This window comes from Nyctereutes procyonoides, unplaced genomic scaffold (assembly GCF_905146905.1).
Source record: "Nyctereutes procyonoides isolate TBG_1078 unplaced genomic scaffold, NYPRO_anot_genome, whole genome shotgun sequence".
Classification (NCBI taxonomy): Eukaryota; Metazoa; Chordata; class Mammalia; order Carnivora; family Canidae; genus Nyctereutes; species Nyctereutes procyonoides.
The window spans coordinates 64,879,866-64,894,413 of NW_026575046.1; the positions used below are offsets into that span (position 1 = coordinate 64,879,866).

Sequence of the window (14,548 nt, forward strand, 5' to 3'; positions counted from 1 at the left end):
TGGCCCAGGGCATGATCTTGGAGACCCGGGATCAAGTCCCATATCGGGCTCCCAGCATGGAGCCTGCTTCTCCCTCTGGCTGTGTCTCTGCCTCTCTCTCTCTCTCTCTCTGTGTCTTTCATGAATGAATGCACAAATAAAATCTTTAAAAAAAAAAAAAAAGAATCTCATGCGGACTCTGCACTCAGCAGGAGCCAGATGTGAGGCTGGATCCCATGACCCTGCGATCATGACCTGAGCCAAAACCAAGAGTTGAGACACTTAAATGACTGAGCCACCGAGGCGCTCCAATAAAGATACTAATTTTTAAAAAATATTTTCCTCAACTCCCTGCATGCTGTTTCCTCCAATTCCCTTTGCTCTGTGTCTATTTCTGCCTTCCTCTTTTTTTTAAAGATTTTATTAATCTATTCATGAGAGACACACAGAGAGAGAGAGAGAGGCAAAGACACAGGCAGAGGGAGAAGCAGGATCCACGCAGGGAACCCGACCCCAGGACCCCAGGATCATGCCCTGAGCAGAGGCAGAGGCTCAACTGCTGAGCTACCCAGGCATCCCTCTGCCTTCCTTTTTAACAGAGTTTCTTCACTTTCCTGGTGACTTTTGACTGTCTGTTCATGTTTAGGAATGAGGGATTAAAAAGGTACCTTGACTGGCTCAGTTGGAAGAACATGCGACTCTTGATCTCGGGGCCTGCAGTTTAAGCTCCCACGGCAGATGTAGAGATTACTTGAATAAATAAAACTTTAAAAAGAAAAAAGAAAAGAATGAGGGACTGAAATACCTGATTACAAGCTCAATGTGTATGAGGCTTGTTTCCTATGGACATTCCTATAAAGGGAGAGGTAGGTGAGAGTCTTCTGCTTGAGGACTATCTCTGATTTTGGGTGCAAACATTCCAGGAGTTGAGTTGGAGACCCAGAAAAGGGAGGGGCAGTTCCAGGATTTGGGAAACTCAATCCTCTTTCCAAGTTTTAGGTCTCACCCCTACTTTCTACTTTGCCTAATATCTCTGACCTCAAGGCCTTTCTAGTTCAAGAGGAGGTTGCTAGAGAAGGGATACCTGCTGACTCAGCTGGTGGACAGGAGTGATCTGTGGGCCCAACATTCTTTGTAATATTAGACTATCAACTTACCTATTTTCAGTTCACTTCTCAGCTTCTACCACACCTGGTATCTTCAGTGACTGACATTTTTTAGTTTCTGCAACAATCAGCTCGCTTCTTATTGGTTTCTCCTTTGGCAAGACAGATTCCTCTTCTTTTCTTTTCTTTTTTTTTTTTAAGATTTTATTTATTTGACACGGAGAGAGGGCACACAAGCAAGGGGAGTGGCAGGCAGTGGGAGAAGTAGGCTCCAAGCTGAGTGGGGAGCCTGATGCGGAACTCAATCCCAGGACCCTGGGAATCGTGACCTGAGACCAAGGCTTAACCAAAGGAGCTTCCCAGGCACCCCTGGTGATGTAGTTTTAGAATAGAGGTGAAGTTTGGTGGGGTGAGGTCCAGAGCTGATGACCAAGAAAGAATCTTGAGACATCTTTGGTACAAAATAGTGGTTTTATTAAAGTACAGGGACAGGACCAGTGGGCAGGAAGAGGGGCTATGAGGGGTTGTGAGGGGTGGCTGATTATATACCTACAGGGTTGGAGGAGGTAAGGAAAAGGAAGGTTTCAAAAGGATTTTTATATGCTAAAGAGGACTCACCAGATACTGGAGGCCTTGACATTGTCAAGTTAAGGTTGTTTTTCTCTCTAGCAAGGCATTAACTTAAGACAGTTGGGAACTTCCTGGAGGAATGTCACCCCCCAGGATTGGGTGTGAGCTTGTGCTTTGTCCTCAGCTAGAGTTCCCTCATCATCTGTCAAGATATTTCAATTTCCCTTTCTCTGTTTTACCAAATCAGTGACTAGTCTCACATCCATTTTGCATTATTTTGGTCTCTTCCCTTTCCATCTTCATCCGCATGTTATAAATTTGAAATTTTTGATTCTGCCTCCTAATTATCAATGAAGTTTACTCCCTATCTGTCCAATCTCATCGTTTTAATGTAGGCCCTCATCATATCTTTCCTCTACTGTTACAATAAAAGTCTATGTGTTCTCCATGTTTTTCATCTTTTTCCATATCCACTGCTCTCCCCATTTTCTTTTTAAAACACAATATGATTTTTCTTCACTTCTCTGTTTAAAATTCTTTGAAGGATTTCCTGTTATTTGCTAGAATAAACTCCAAACTCTTCAAATACAATCCTCCTTCAAAATTTGGATCTTGCATGTCTTTTCCAGTCCCATTCCTTGCCACCATCCCCAACATGATACTCTATATTGTGGAGCAAGCTATTTATTTTCTGACACACCCTCAGAACTTTACATAACTCATTTCCTCTTCCAAAACATCCTTCCCTGTTCCTCTTTCTGGAAAACTATTTACTCATCCATCCAAGCTCAGATCAAACATCACATCAGAGAAGCCTTTCCCAATCCCCAAAATGAATTAAGTCATTCTTTTCTCTATACTCTCACAGCACTTCTCACAAAACTCTATTACAGCCATTTTATATTGCATGGTGATTGTTTATGAGCCTATTTCTCACACAACCCATTCTATTCATCTTTGTTCCCTTCTTTTTCCTACCCTCCCTCTACCTCTCAGCTTACAGCATGATACCTAGAACACAGTAAAGCAACTAACATGTATTGAGCACTTAGGCTCTTAATAAATATTTGTTGAATAAATGAAGGCAACACATAAGAGATTTCAGGAAGTCTGAGAGACCCTACTGCTGTGTTTTCTAAAGGTTGGTGAGGTCTGGAGTCAACCCCTTTGGCGCAAAGAGGTGATTTTATTAAAGCACGGTGACAGGCCCCATTGGCAGAAAAAGTTGCTGTACTGGGGTTGTGAGCAAGGGCTGATGATATTCTATAGGGTTGAGGGAAATAAGGAAAAAGAGAAGTGTCCAAAAGGACTTTCATATACTAAAGAAGACCCACAGGATACTGGAGGCCTGGCTATTGTCGAGCTAAGATTGTCCCCCCCCTCAGTGCCCGTCACCCATTCACCCTCACCCCCTGCCCTCCTCCCCTTCCACCACCCCTAGTTCATTTCCCATAGTTAGGAGTCCCCATGTTCTGTCTCCCTTTCTGATATCTCCCACACATTTCTTCTCCCTTCCCTTATATTCCCTTTCACTATTATTTATATTCCCCAAATGAATGAGAACATACAATGTTTGTCCTTCTCCGATTGACCCACTTCACGCAGCATAATACCTTCCAGTTCCATCCACATTGAAGCAAATGGTGGGTATTTGTCGTTTCTAATGGCTGAGTAATATTCCATTGTGTCCTCCCCTCTAGCAAAATATTAACGTCAAGATAGTTGGAAGTTTCCTGGAGGAATGTCACACATATCCCACCCAGGAGTGGGGGAAGGTTGCAAGGTGGCAGCTTGTGTTTTGCCCTCAACTTGCCTTCTGCATCCTCATCAGATACCCTTAGGATTTTCTGAGGTCTTTATATTAGGGGTTTATACAAAACTACTACGCTTACAGGCACAGCTGTGCATTTCCTTCATTATGACTAATGACAAGACAGGCATATAAATCTCAGACGGGCAAGGCTGTAAGTCAGGCAGGCTCTCCTGTAAGACATTTTGGAGCTGGCTCGAATCTAATCTCCAGAAAGTAGGAATTTTTATCTCTTTGTTTACCTTTGTATCCTCAGTGCCTTGTACATAGTAAGTACTTGTATTAGGGTACCAACAGGAAACAGATGGAACACTCAAAATAGGATAACTTGAGGGGAGACCATTTATAAAGGTGTAGGTGGAGTGTAGGGGAATCACAAATGATAGGAAAGTAACCCAGGGTTTATAACAGTGACAAACTGTTACAACACCCTAAGTTGAAAATGGAGAAGTTATGTAGATACAGCTACCCTGCCCTGGAGAAGAACAATGACCAGCAGTCACAGCCAACCAATTACTGTAAAGGCCACCCCTCACCCCCACCCAGGGTAACCTCAGTCTAAATCACAAGGTTCAAAAGCATGTGGAAAAACTCAGGCTTAATGGCTGGCATTAATGCAAAAGGACTGTAACCTAGTATGGGAATCAAGCAACAGGAATCACTAAGCCAAGGTGGCAAATGCTATCACCATCTCTAAGCCAGGGCCTGGCCTATATGCGACCACATTTTCTTTTCACAGTTCCTAATCTTGCCCTGAAGGCACACTTTCTTTGTCAGTTAGGGTCCTCTTTCTTAGTTGAAGTAAGGCCCTACAGCACTTTTCAGCAAAGGGCTCCAGGAAACTAAATTCTGCTGTTACCTAATATGAAACCTATTTGCCAAACTGGGTCCCATCAAGAAAAAAACAAATAGCGTTAGTAGGGTCTTTCCAGTTTGAAATAGGTCCTTAGCCATCAGCTGGGGATACAAAGGTTAGATCAGCTCCAGAGAGAAGGAACTGCCAAGTGCTAGACCAAGCAGATTTTGGAGGGGCCCCCAGACAGCCAGGTTAGGGTTCAAGTTAGGATTCTGTTTCTAGGGGCGTCTGGGTGACTCAGTGATTAAGGATCTGCCTTCAGCTCAAGTCATGATCCCAGGGTCCTGGGATGGAGCCAACATAGGACTCCCTGCTCAGCAGGGAGCCTACTTCTTTCTCTTTCCCTGCTCATTCTCTCTCTCTCTCTCTCTCTCTCTCACTCGCTTGCTACCTCTTCTTTCTCTCTATCAAATAAATAAGTAAAAACTTAAAAAAATAAAAAATAAAATAAAAAAAAAGAGGGAGGGCTTCTGTTCCTAAGGGAGGAAATAATGCAAATCACCAAAGTAAAAATTCTACAGACTGGTCAAAACAATTGAGAGTTGGGACACCTGGGTGGCTTAGTGGTTGAGTGTCTGCCTTCGGCTCCAGGGTATGATCCTGGGGTTCTGGGATAGAGTCCCGCATCACTCGGATCGGGCTCCGGGCATGGAGCCTGCTTCTCCTCTGCCTGTGTCTCTGCCTCTCTCTGTGTCTATCATGAATGAATAAATAAAATCTTTAAAACAAAACAAAAAACAATTGAAAGTTGAGGAAAAGGCATATAGTAGGTATATAGGATATGTTTTTCAGGGTAAGATTGATTTCAGACTCATCTGCTGGTGGCAATGATATTTCTAACAAACCATTAGGGATGGTGTGGATTGACTCCAGAATTTGGTATGACTGAACTCACAACAATCTTAGGTCCTGAAGCTTAGTAGGGAAAGATAGGGAAAGTAATAATCTGCTTTCCTTTTTTTTCTCCCCTCCTTTAAAAATGATTCTAAATTAAGCCAAAAGCTTTTTCTGTGAATGTTTAATTAAAACAAGCATGTGAGGGATCCCTGGATGGCGCAGCGGTTTAGCGCCTGCCTTTGGCCCAGGGCGCGATCCTGGAGACCTGGGATTGAATCCCACATCAGGCTCCTGGTGCATGGAGCCTGCTTCTGTCTCTGCCTCTCTCTCTCTCTCTCTCTCTCTCTCTCTGTGACTATCATAAATAAATAAAAAATAAATAAATAAAAACAAGCATGTGAGCTCGTAATAACTACTATTTACTGAGCATCTACTGTTTTACGCTTTAGGTATGTTCTCATTAATCTGCATAACAACTCTATAAGGTAGATACAATTATACTTACTTTACAGATGACGAAATGGAAGTTCAGAGCAATAAAACAAATAAGTTGTAACGTTGGGGTTTTGAGCCAAGCTTACTTGGCTTTAAAGCCTGAATTATTTCTGGTACTTTAGCTGCCTATGCTATCCTGTTGAGACACATGATTTTAATCAACCTCAAGCCTTGGATTCCTCTGGGTCATTATAAATGATGAGGACAAGCAAACTTAATGTGATAAGGCCAAAGGAGGATAGATATTAGTACATCACAAAATGTTAGCATGGTTAAGAATAACCAGAATATTTTATAACATCTTTAAATTTTTTTCATGTTAAACATTGAACCCGCTCGTGCTCAAAGTTACTTTCTATGAGAGATCATCTCATTTTTGGTTTCTGAGGACAGGGTAATTTGTACTATGCTATTTTTCACTTTCATACTTCCCTTCCCCTAATGTGTGGCCCAGGGACAGGCAACTGTCCTAAGAGCTTTCAGTCCTTCAGCTAGCCCGTGATCTCCCACACAGTCTGGCTTGAAAGAACAAAGTAAGGGGATGCCTGGGTGGCTCAGTGGTTGAATGTCTGCCCTCACACTCAGGGCATGATCCTGGAGTCCCAAGATCAAGTCCCACATCGGGCTCCCTGCAGGGAGCCTGCTTTTCCCTCTGCCTGTGTCTCTGCCTCTCTCTCTCTCTGCGTCTCTCCTGGATTAAAAAAAAAAATTCTTAAAAAAAAGAGAGAGAGAGAGAGAGAGAAAGAAAAAGAAAAACAAAGTAAGCCACTTGCCTGAGATTTTCTCACTTAGATACTGGAATTTGCAAATATAGAGAATATTAGGTAAGGATAGAATTGGAGCCTTGGTGGATCATGGCAAACCAAAGTAGAAGCTGTGAAATAAAAGACAAAAAATAAGATAAACAAATATGTAACTCAGGGTTCTAACAAGAAAACAAAAAACATGTGCAAATGATAAGTTGAGGAGATTTTATGTACAAAGGAACTAATTAGAAATATGTGGGCAGGGTGTAAGGGAGCTATGGGGATCATAGAGGAACCTTATCTGGGTAGTAAGGGAGCTATTACCACCCCTAGACCTGAAGGGCCAAGTGAAGGAAGAGGTTAGAAGGGGAAAGTTGTGTAGAGAGAGTCACTTTGAGAGGAGCATTTAATCCTGGTTGAGGGACAGTGCGCTTAAAGTGACCTTGCAAGGAGAAAGCCAGGAGAATAAATACAGTCCTCATTTTGTTCATTTAATCTGTACTGGTCAGGCTTCCAGGAAAGAGAGCCTTATGGTGAAGGATGAAAAGTGGACCTGGAGGAGCAAACTGAAGATATTTTAGAAAAATAAAACAATGAGTAGAGGGAGGAGAATAGAATAAATACATAGAGAGAAAAAATTGGCTGTCACAGAGTAAGAGTTGCTACCCACAAGAAAGACGAAAAGGATAGCTAATTCCTAGAGTTGCCTCAGATCCTGATGACTTTCCAGTTTGAAATCCAGTCCCAGTCTTGTTCTAAATATAGCTTTACAATAGACTCTCCTCCTTTAAAATAACCTATGAGCAACCTGTGGTTGCTTGTAGCCTAATAAAATGCTGGGTACAATGAGAGTAGTTTATTCCTCTTAGACATCCAGCAAAGTGGGGCGCCTGGGTGGCTCATTCAGTTAAGCATCCAACTCTTGATCTTAGCTCAGGCCCTGATATCATAGTTGTAAGTTCAAACCCCGCTTTGGCTCCACTTTAAAAAGAAAGAAATCCTGCAAACAGACATTTCAGCCAGTTACTGAGAAAGAATCAAGACACTCTCCTCAGCCTTTTTAAGGTGTCCAGATTTAAAAATAAAGGTGTCAGTGTTGTGAAAACCACGTACGGTCAAAATTGAGAAATTATAAAACTGACCTAACTAAGTGAACTCTCTTGAATTATGGAAAACAAGCTGCCCTTTGAAAGGATCACAGACCATTCTACAGGAAATTAAAACAACAATAATTTTTTTTCTTTAATCATGTTCCCCCTCACCTTTATTGATTTATCAATATACCAAACTATTCTATTTAAAGTATAAAATTTGATATATGTATTTGTCACCACCATCAAAATAACATTTCTATCCGCTCCAAAATATTTTGTACTTTGTAATCTCTCCCTCTACTTACATCCCCAATGAAACTACTAATTAACTTTCTGTCATTTTGAGTTTTCTAGATTTTATATAAGTATATTTGTATAAACATATATATATAAATATAGCTTTATTTATTTATTTATTTATAGATTGAGAAAGAGAGAAAGAGAGAGAAAGAGAGAAAGAGAAGGAACATGGGAAGGTGCAGAGGGCGAAGAAGAAGCAGACTACTCACTGAGCAGGGAGCCTAATGTGAGGTTCAATCCCAGGACCCTGAGATCATGAACTGAGCTGAAGGCAGATGCTTAACCAGCTGAGCCACCCAGGAAATCCCTACCTGCTTTTTTTACTCTTCATAATTTTTCTGAGATTTCAACTATTTTGTTATATGTATCAATAAGTGTCAATAATAATCCTTTTTATTGCTGTATAGTCCTTACATTAATATACTTCAGTTTGTCCATTCACATCTTTTTAAAATTAGATTTAATTTTTTATTAAGATTTTTTATTTATTCATTTGAGAGAGAAAGAGAAAGCACAAGCAGGAGAAAAGGGAGAGGGAGAGGGAGAAGCAGACTCCCTGGTGAGCTGGGTGTACGTGTGGGGCTGGATTCTATGGACCTGGAAATCATGACCAGAGCTGAAGGCAAATGCTTAACCATCTAAGCCACCCAGGTGCCCTGATGTCTTTTTTTTTTTTTTTTTTAAGATTTATTTGGGGCAGCCCCGGTGGCTCAGAGGTTTAGTGCCGCCTTCAGTCCAGGGCCTGATCCTAGAGACCCTGGATCGAGTCCCACGTCAGGCTCCCTGCATGGATCCTGCTTCTCCCTCTGCTTGTGTCTCTGCCTCTCTCTCTCTCTCTGTGTCTCCCATGAATAAATAAATAAAATCTTTAAAAAATTATTTGTTTGTTTGAGATGGAGAAAACACATGTGCATGGGTGGGGGGAGGGGCATAGAGAAAGAAAGGGGGAATCTCTAGCAGACTCCATGCTGAGCCTGATGTGGGCCTCATCTCATGACCCCAAGATCATGATCTGCACTGAAACCAAGAGTGGGATGCTTTAACCAACTGGGCCACCTAGGCACCCCATCATGTCTTTTTTAAAACTAAGGTATAATTGACATACAACATTATCTTGGTTTCAGGTATATGACATAATGATTTGATATTTATATATATTGCAAAATTACCACTACAATAAATCTAGTTAATATCTGTCACCACATATAGTAACAGAATTTTTTTTCTTAGGCAAAAAGCTTTTAAGATTTACTCTGTTAGCAACTTCCAAATATGCAATATAGTATTATTAACTATAATTGCCATGCTGTACTTTATAACGTCATGACTTACTTATTTTATAACAGTACTTTGTATCTTTGACTCTTTTTGTCCATTTTATTCACCCTTCACCCCCTTCTGGCAACCTACAATCTATGAAATTTTTATTATTATGTTTTTTTAAGATTCTACATATAAGTGAGGCAGTGCACCCAGTGGTCCTACAGATCTGTCTCTTGTTTCAACAGTGTTTGGACAGAACAGACAGGGATACCCCTTCTACCAATCTCTGACAACCCTCTAACCTTTTTTCCAGTGGCAACTTTGGGAGCCATTTTCTTGGCCATCCTGTGCTTCCTGGACACCCTATTTTGAGTTTAGCTCCTTATTGCCAATCAACCATGAGCTCCCAGATTCATCAGAATTATTCTACCAAGATGGAGGCCACTGTCAAGTGCCTGGTCAACATGCATCTGCAGGCCTCCAACACCTACCTCTCTCTGGGCTTTCATTTTGACTATGATGATGTGCCTCTGGAGGATGTGGGCCACTTTTTCTACAAGTTGGCTAAAGAGAAGCACAAGGGTGCTGAATGTCCCTTGAAGCTTCAAAACCAGCATGTTGGCCACATCCTCCTCCAAGATGTGCAGCAGCCATCCCAAGAAAACCCTGAACTGCCCGGGTTCTGGAAAATAGCCTGAACCAGGCCCTTTTGGAACTGTATGCCCTGGGTTCTGTCCTTGCTGACCTCCCATCTCTGTGACTTTTTGGAGAACCACTTCCTAGATGAGGAGGTGAAACTCACCAAAACGATGAGTGACCACCTGACTAACCTTCTCAGGCTGGCCTCTAGGCTGGGCTGGGCAAGTATCTCTTTGAAAGGCTCACTCTCAAGGAGGATTAGTAGCCTCTGGAGCCCAGCAGCCTTCAAGAGGCCCCTCTAGTATCCCCCTGGTGCCAGGGTTTACAGCCACTAGGCAGCTTCTAACCACCCTGGAGCCCTCTCCCAAGCTGTGGACCAAATGGAAACAATAAGGGTTTTTGCAAAATAAAATAAAATAAAATAAAATAAAAATTCTACATATATGTGAAATCATAGGGTATTTGTTTTTCTATGTCAGATTTATTTCATTTAGTATAATGCCCTCAAGGTCTATCCATGTTGTCACAAAAGGCAAGATTTCATTCCTTTTTATGACTAATATTCCATACCACATCTTCTTTATCCATTCTTCCATCAATGGATACTTAGGTTGTTTCCATGTCTTGGCTATTTGAAATAATGCTGTGAAAAAAGTGAAGGTGCATCTATTTTTTTGAGTTAGTATTTTTGTTTTCTTTAGAAAATACCCAGATGTAGAAGTGCTGGATCATATGGTAATTCTATTTTTAATTTTTTGAGGAACCACCAAACTGTTTTCCATAATTGGCTGCACCAATTTACATTCACACCAACAGTGCATGAGAGTTCCCTTTTCTCCACATCCTCACCAACACTAGTTATTTCTTGTCTTTTTGATAATAGCCATTCTAATAGGTGTGAGGTGATAGCTCATTGTGGTTTTGATTTGCATTTTCCTGATGATGAGTGATGTTGAGCACCTTTTTATGTACCCATTGGCCATTTGAATATCTTCTTTGGAAAAATATCTATTCAGATCCTCTGCACATTTTTTAATAAGTTTTTTTTTTGCTATTGAGCTTTATGAGTTCTTCTATACTTTAGATTGTAATTCCTTTTTTTTTCTTAGATTGTAATTCCTTACTAGATACACAATTTGCAAGTATTTCCTCTCATTCAGTAGGTTGTCTTTTCATTTTGTTGATAATTTCCTTTGCTGCACAGAAACATTTTAGTGGTCATCCCACTTGTTTGTTTTTGCTTTTGTGCCAAATCCAAAAAATCATTTCCAAGACTGACGTCAAGGAGCTCACTGCTTATGTTTTCTTCTAGGAGTTTTAGAGTTTGTTTGTTTGTTTGTTTGTTTAATTCATGAGAGACACACACAGAGAGAGGCAGAGACATAGAGGGAGAAGCAGGCTGCTCGCAGGGAGCCCAACGTGGGACTCGATCTCCAGACCCTGGGATTAGGCCATGAGCCAAAGGCAGATGTTCAACTGTTAAACCACCCAAGTATCCCAAGGGTTTTGGTTATATATTCAAGTCTTTAATCTATTTTGCATTACTTTTTGTGTATAGTATGAGATAGTGGTCCGGTTTTTCCAAAAACATTTTTTTAAAGATTTTATTTATTTATTTGTTAGGGAGAATAAGCATGAGAGAGAGAGAGAGAGAGAGAGAGAGAGAGCATGAACATGGGGAGGAGTGAGGGAAAAGAGAGAAGCAGACTACCTGCTGTGCAGGGAAACCTGATGTGGACTCAATCCCAGGACCCCGGGATCATGACCAGAGCTGAAGGCAGATGCTTAACCAACTGAGCCACCTAGGCACCCCTCCAACACCATTTATTGAAGAGACTGTCCTTTCCCCAGTGTGTATTCTTGGCTCCTTTGTCATAAATTAATTGACCATGTATGTCTTGGTTTATTTCTGAGTTCTCTATTCTATTCCATTGAGCTATGTGTCTGTTTTTATGCCAATACCATATTGTTTTGATTACTATAGCTTTGTAGTATAGTTTGAAATCAGGGGGTTTAATGCATCCAGTTTTGTTCTTTTTTCTCAAGGTAGTTTTGGTTATTATACAACTGTTAATTTTAAGGTAGAAAATAGGAATAATATTTTTCTGGAAGGCCAAGAGATGTCAGAAGCAATTGCTTTAGTAAATGGAAATTCAAAGCATTAGACCTGGAACAGTGATCTTGGTTGGTCATTCATTGGGTATGGGACTTAGGTCCAATAACTTTAATCTTGCTGAGCTTTGATTCCCTCATCTGTAAAAGAAGATTGATAATACTTGAAGGGTTTTGTGAGGACTAAATGAGATAATTTATATATTTAGCTCTGTTTAAATATTAACTTTGATTACTATGAAACTGCAGGCAAGAAAATTAAAAAGTTAGGTCCTCTTTGTGGACTTCTATATCAAAGGCCAAAAGACACAATCAAGTATTACAGCTCTGAGCAAAAAGATAAAATATGTTGGTCAATGTTTCTTCCTCCTTCTTCCTCCATTTCCTCCTATCCCTCTTCCCCTACTACACCTCTCCTTCTCCTTCCTCCTGGCTGTTTGTTATTTTTGTTGCAGGGTGTCTCTTTCTTCTTGAGGGCAAGATCCATTTCCTTTCTTCTGCTTTCATATTACTTAACATACAATTCTTATATCAGGTTCTCCATGAATATTTATTGAGGTAATAAAATACTTGTGCAGTATTTTATAGATTTTCAGATACATTATCTCATCCTGATCCTCAAAATTTCCCAGGGAAGTAGGGATAACATAATGTTATCCCTATTATCAGATGAGGTTACCAAGGCTCAGAGAGGTTAAAACTAGCTGAGATAATAAAGTAGTTCTTTAAATGTCAGCTCAGAGTGCCTTTACCTTGGGATACTGCCTACAAACATTCTCGACAGGATTTGGGTGGGTTCTTTGGCCTCCAGTTAATACTACTATATAAAATCTTTGCAGGATAAGATCGAACTTTATTTTTAGAAAACTAACAGTTGATGGCATGTTGATGCTTATATTGCAATATATGTTTTTATAGAGAACCACACAAGATCTAAAGTTTTCAGGATATGGTATTGAGACTTCCTTCTAAATACAATTCTGAGCAAAATAAGAACTTAAAGTTACTGTTTAAGTAAGTATTCATACTAGTTAAAAGTATTTTCTTTCTAGAATCTGGTTTCTAATTTAATCAGTATGCTAAATATTGCCTAAGGTAATCAGTATGCTAAATATTGCCTAAGGATTAATCATATCCACGTTTTCTTATCTCCTTTTATCTGATCTTACTGAGGACTTTTTAAAAAAAGACTTTTTATTTATTTTAGAGAAAAAGAGCACAGGGAGAAGGGCAGCTGGGGAGGGAGAGGGGAAGAGGGAGAAGGAAAGGGGCAGAATCTCAGACTCTCCACTGAGCATGGAACTCTATGCGGAGCTTGATCTCATGACCTGGAGATCATGACCTGGCCACAACCAAGAGCTGGATGCCCAAATGACTGAGCTACCTAGGCACTCTGACATTTTTTTGACTTATTGCAAAAATGTAATAATTTGCAGCACATAATATATCCATTGTACAATTTTGTCTATTTAGAAAGTTCAGGGTTTTAATTATCATTAGGTCAAATCTTGCTTCCCTAACTCGCTTAAAAGAGGTTTTTTTTTTTTTTTTTAGTTCTTTAGCTAAAAGAACATGACATGATTGGGAACCCTTCTTGTACAATCACTTTGTATTTCTATTGCTTGATCTAAAATTAGACGTTGTCTCATAGGATCTAAATTGGTACTTTTTATGGTTAGCATATGACAAAGAGCTCAGCAAATGCCACCCTGACATGGGACAAGCTGGACTGTGTACTCTTCATAATTAAAGTTGTTGATGCTATTACTGTAACTTCTTATTTTGAAAATATAATAAAAACTATTTATGATAAAGAGGGACTCAAAATCTAGCTGGATTACAATAATTCTAGCTCCTCTAATAGAAGTGAATTCTTAAAGATAAAGAAAATGAGATTTCATATTTCATAGTCTGAGTTTTAACATAGTCTGAGTTTATAACATAGTCTGAGCTTGTACTATATTAAGTTTTCTTAAAATTTATAAACTTATAAACCTAATTTTAAGATTTTTGATTAGTTTGATATTAAATGTTCTATTAATTAAAGAATGCTAACAATTCTTAACTATAAGAACTATTGGCTGTAATTAATTAATTGATTAATTAATTAATTTATGAGAGAGAGCACGAGTGTGCACACACATGTGAGAAAGGGGAGGGGCAGAAGGGGAGGGAAAGTGACAAGCAGACTTGGCGGTGAACACGGAGCCCTACACAGGGCTCAGCTCCGTTCCACAATCCTGAGATTATGATCTGAAGTCAAGAGCACAATGCTTAACCAACTGAGCCACCCAGCCACCCTGAGAATTATTGGCTGTGTTTTAAATGCACTAGATAGCGTACCTGTCTTGTTCTATAGTTGGTAACAATCCTACAATACTTTAGACTGGTGAAATTTAAAATTTTGCAAACCACAATTGATAGATTAAGAAAGAAAGTCCTAAGCATATATTTAAGATTCTAAAAATAATTACTAGAAGAAAACAACAAAAACTGAGGGGAAGAGTAGATAAAGTGAGAAGCAATTTAAGAGTGCTAAATTTTGTTATCTTTCATAATTAGCAATCAATAGATGTTGGTAGTTGAAAAGTCAAGAGATGGAAATATCTTTATTTTTATTTTATACCTTGCAATACCATTTAAAAATGTTTAGTCTTGTGCATACATTACTTGTATAATTAAAAAATTAAAACATGGCATAGTACTATTTTAAAAATACCACTTAGCTAGAACAATTATTT

At 39.7% G+C, this 14,548-nt stretch overlaps 1 pseudogene; it reads left to right on the forward strand.

Moving 5' to 3' along the window:
* The first annotated feature begins 9,454 nt into the window (after positions 1 to 9,454).
* Positions 9,455 to 9,957, forward strand: LOC129509896 (ferritin light chain-like; annotated as a pseudogene).
* Positions 9,958 to 14,548: the final 4,591 nt, after the last annotated feature.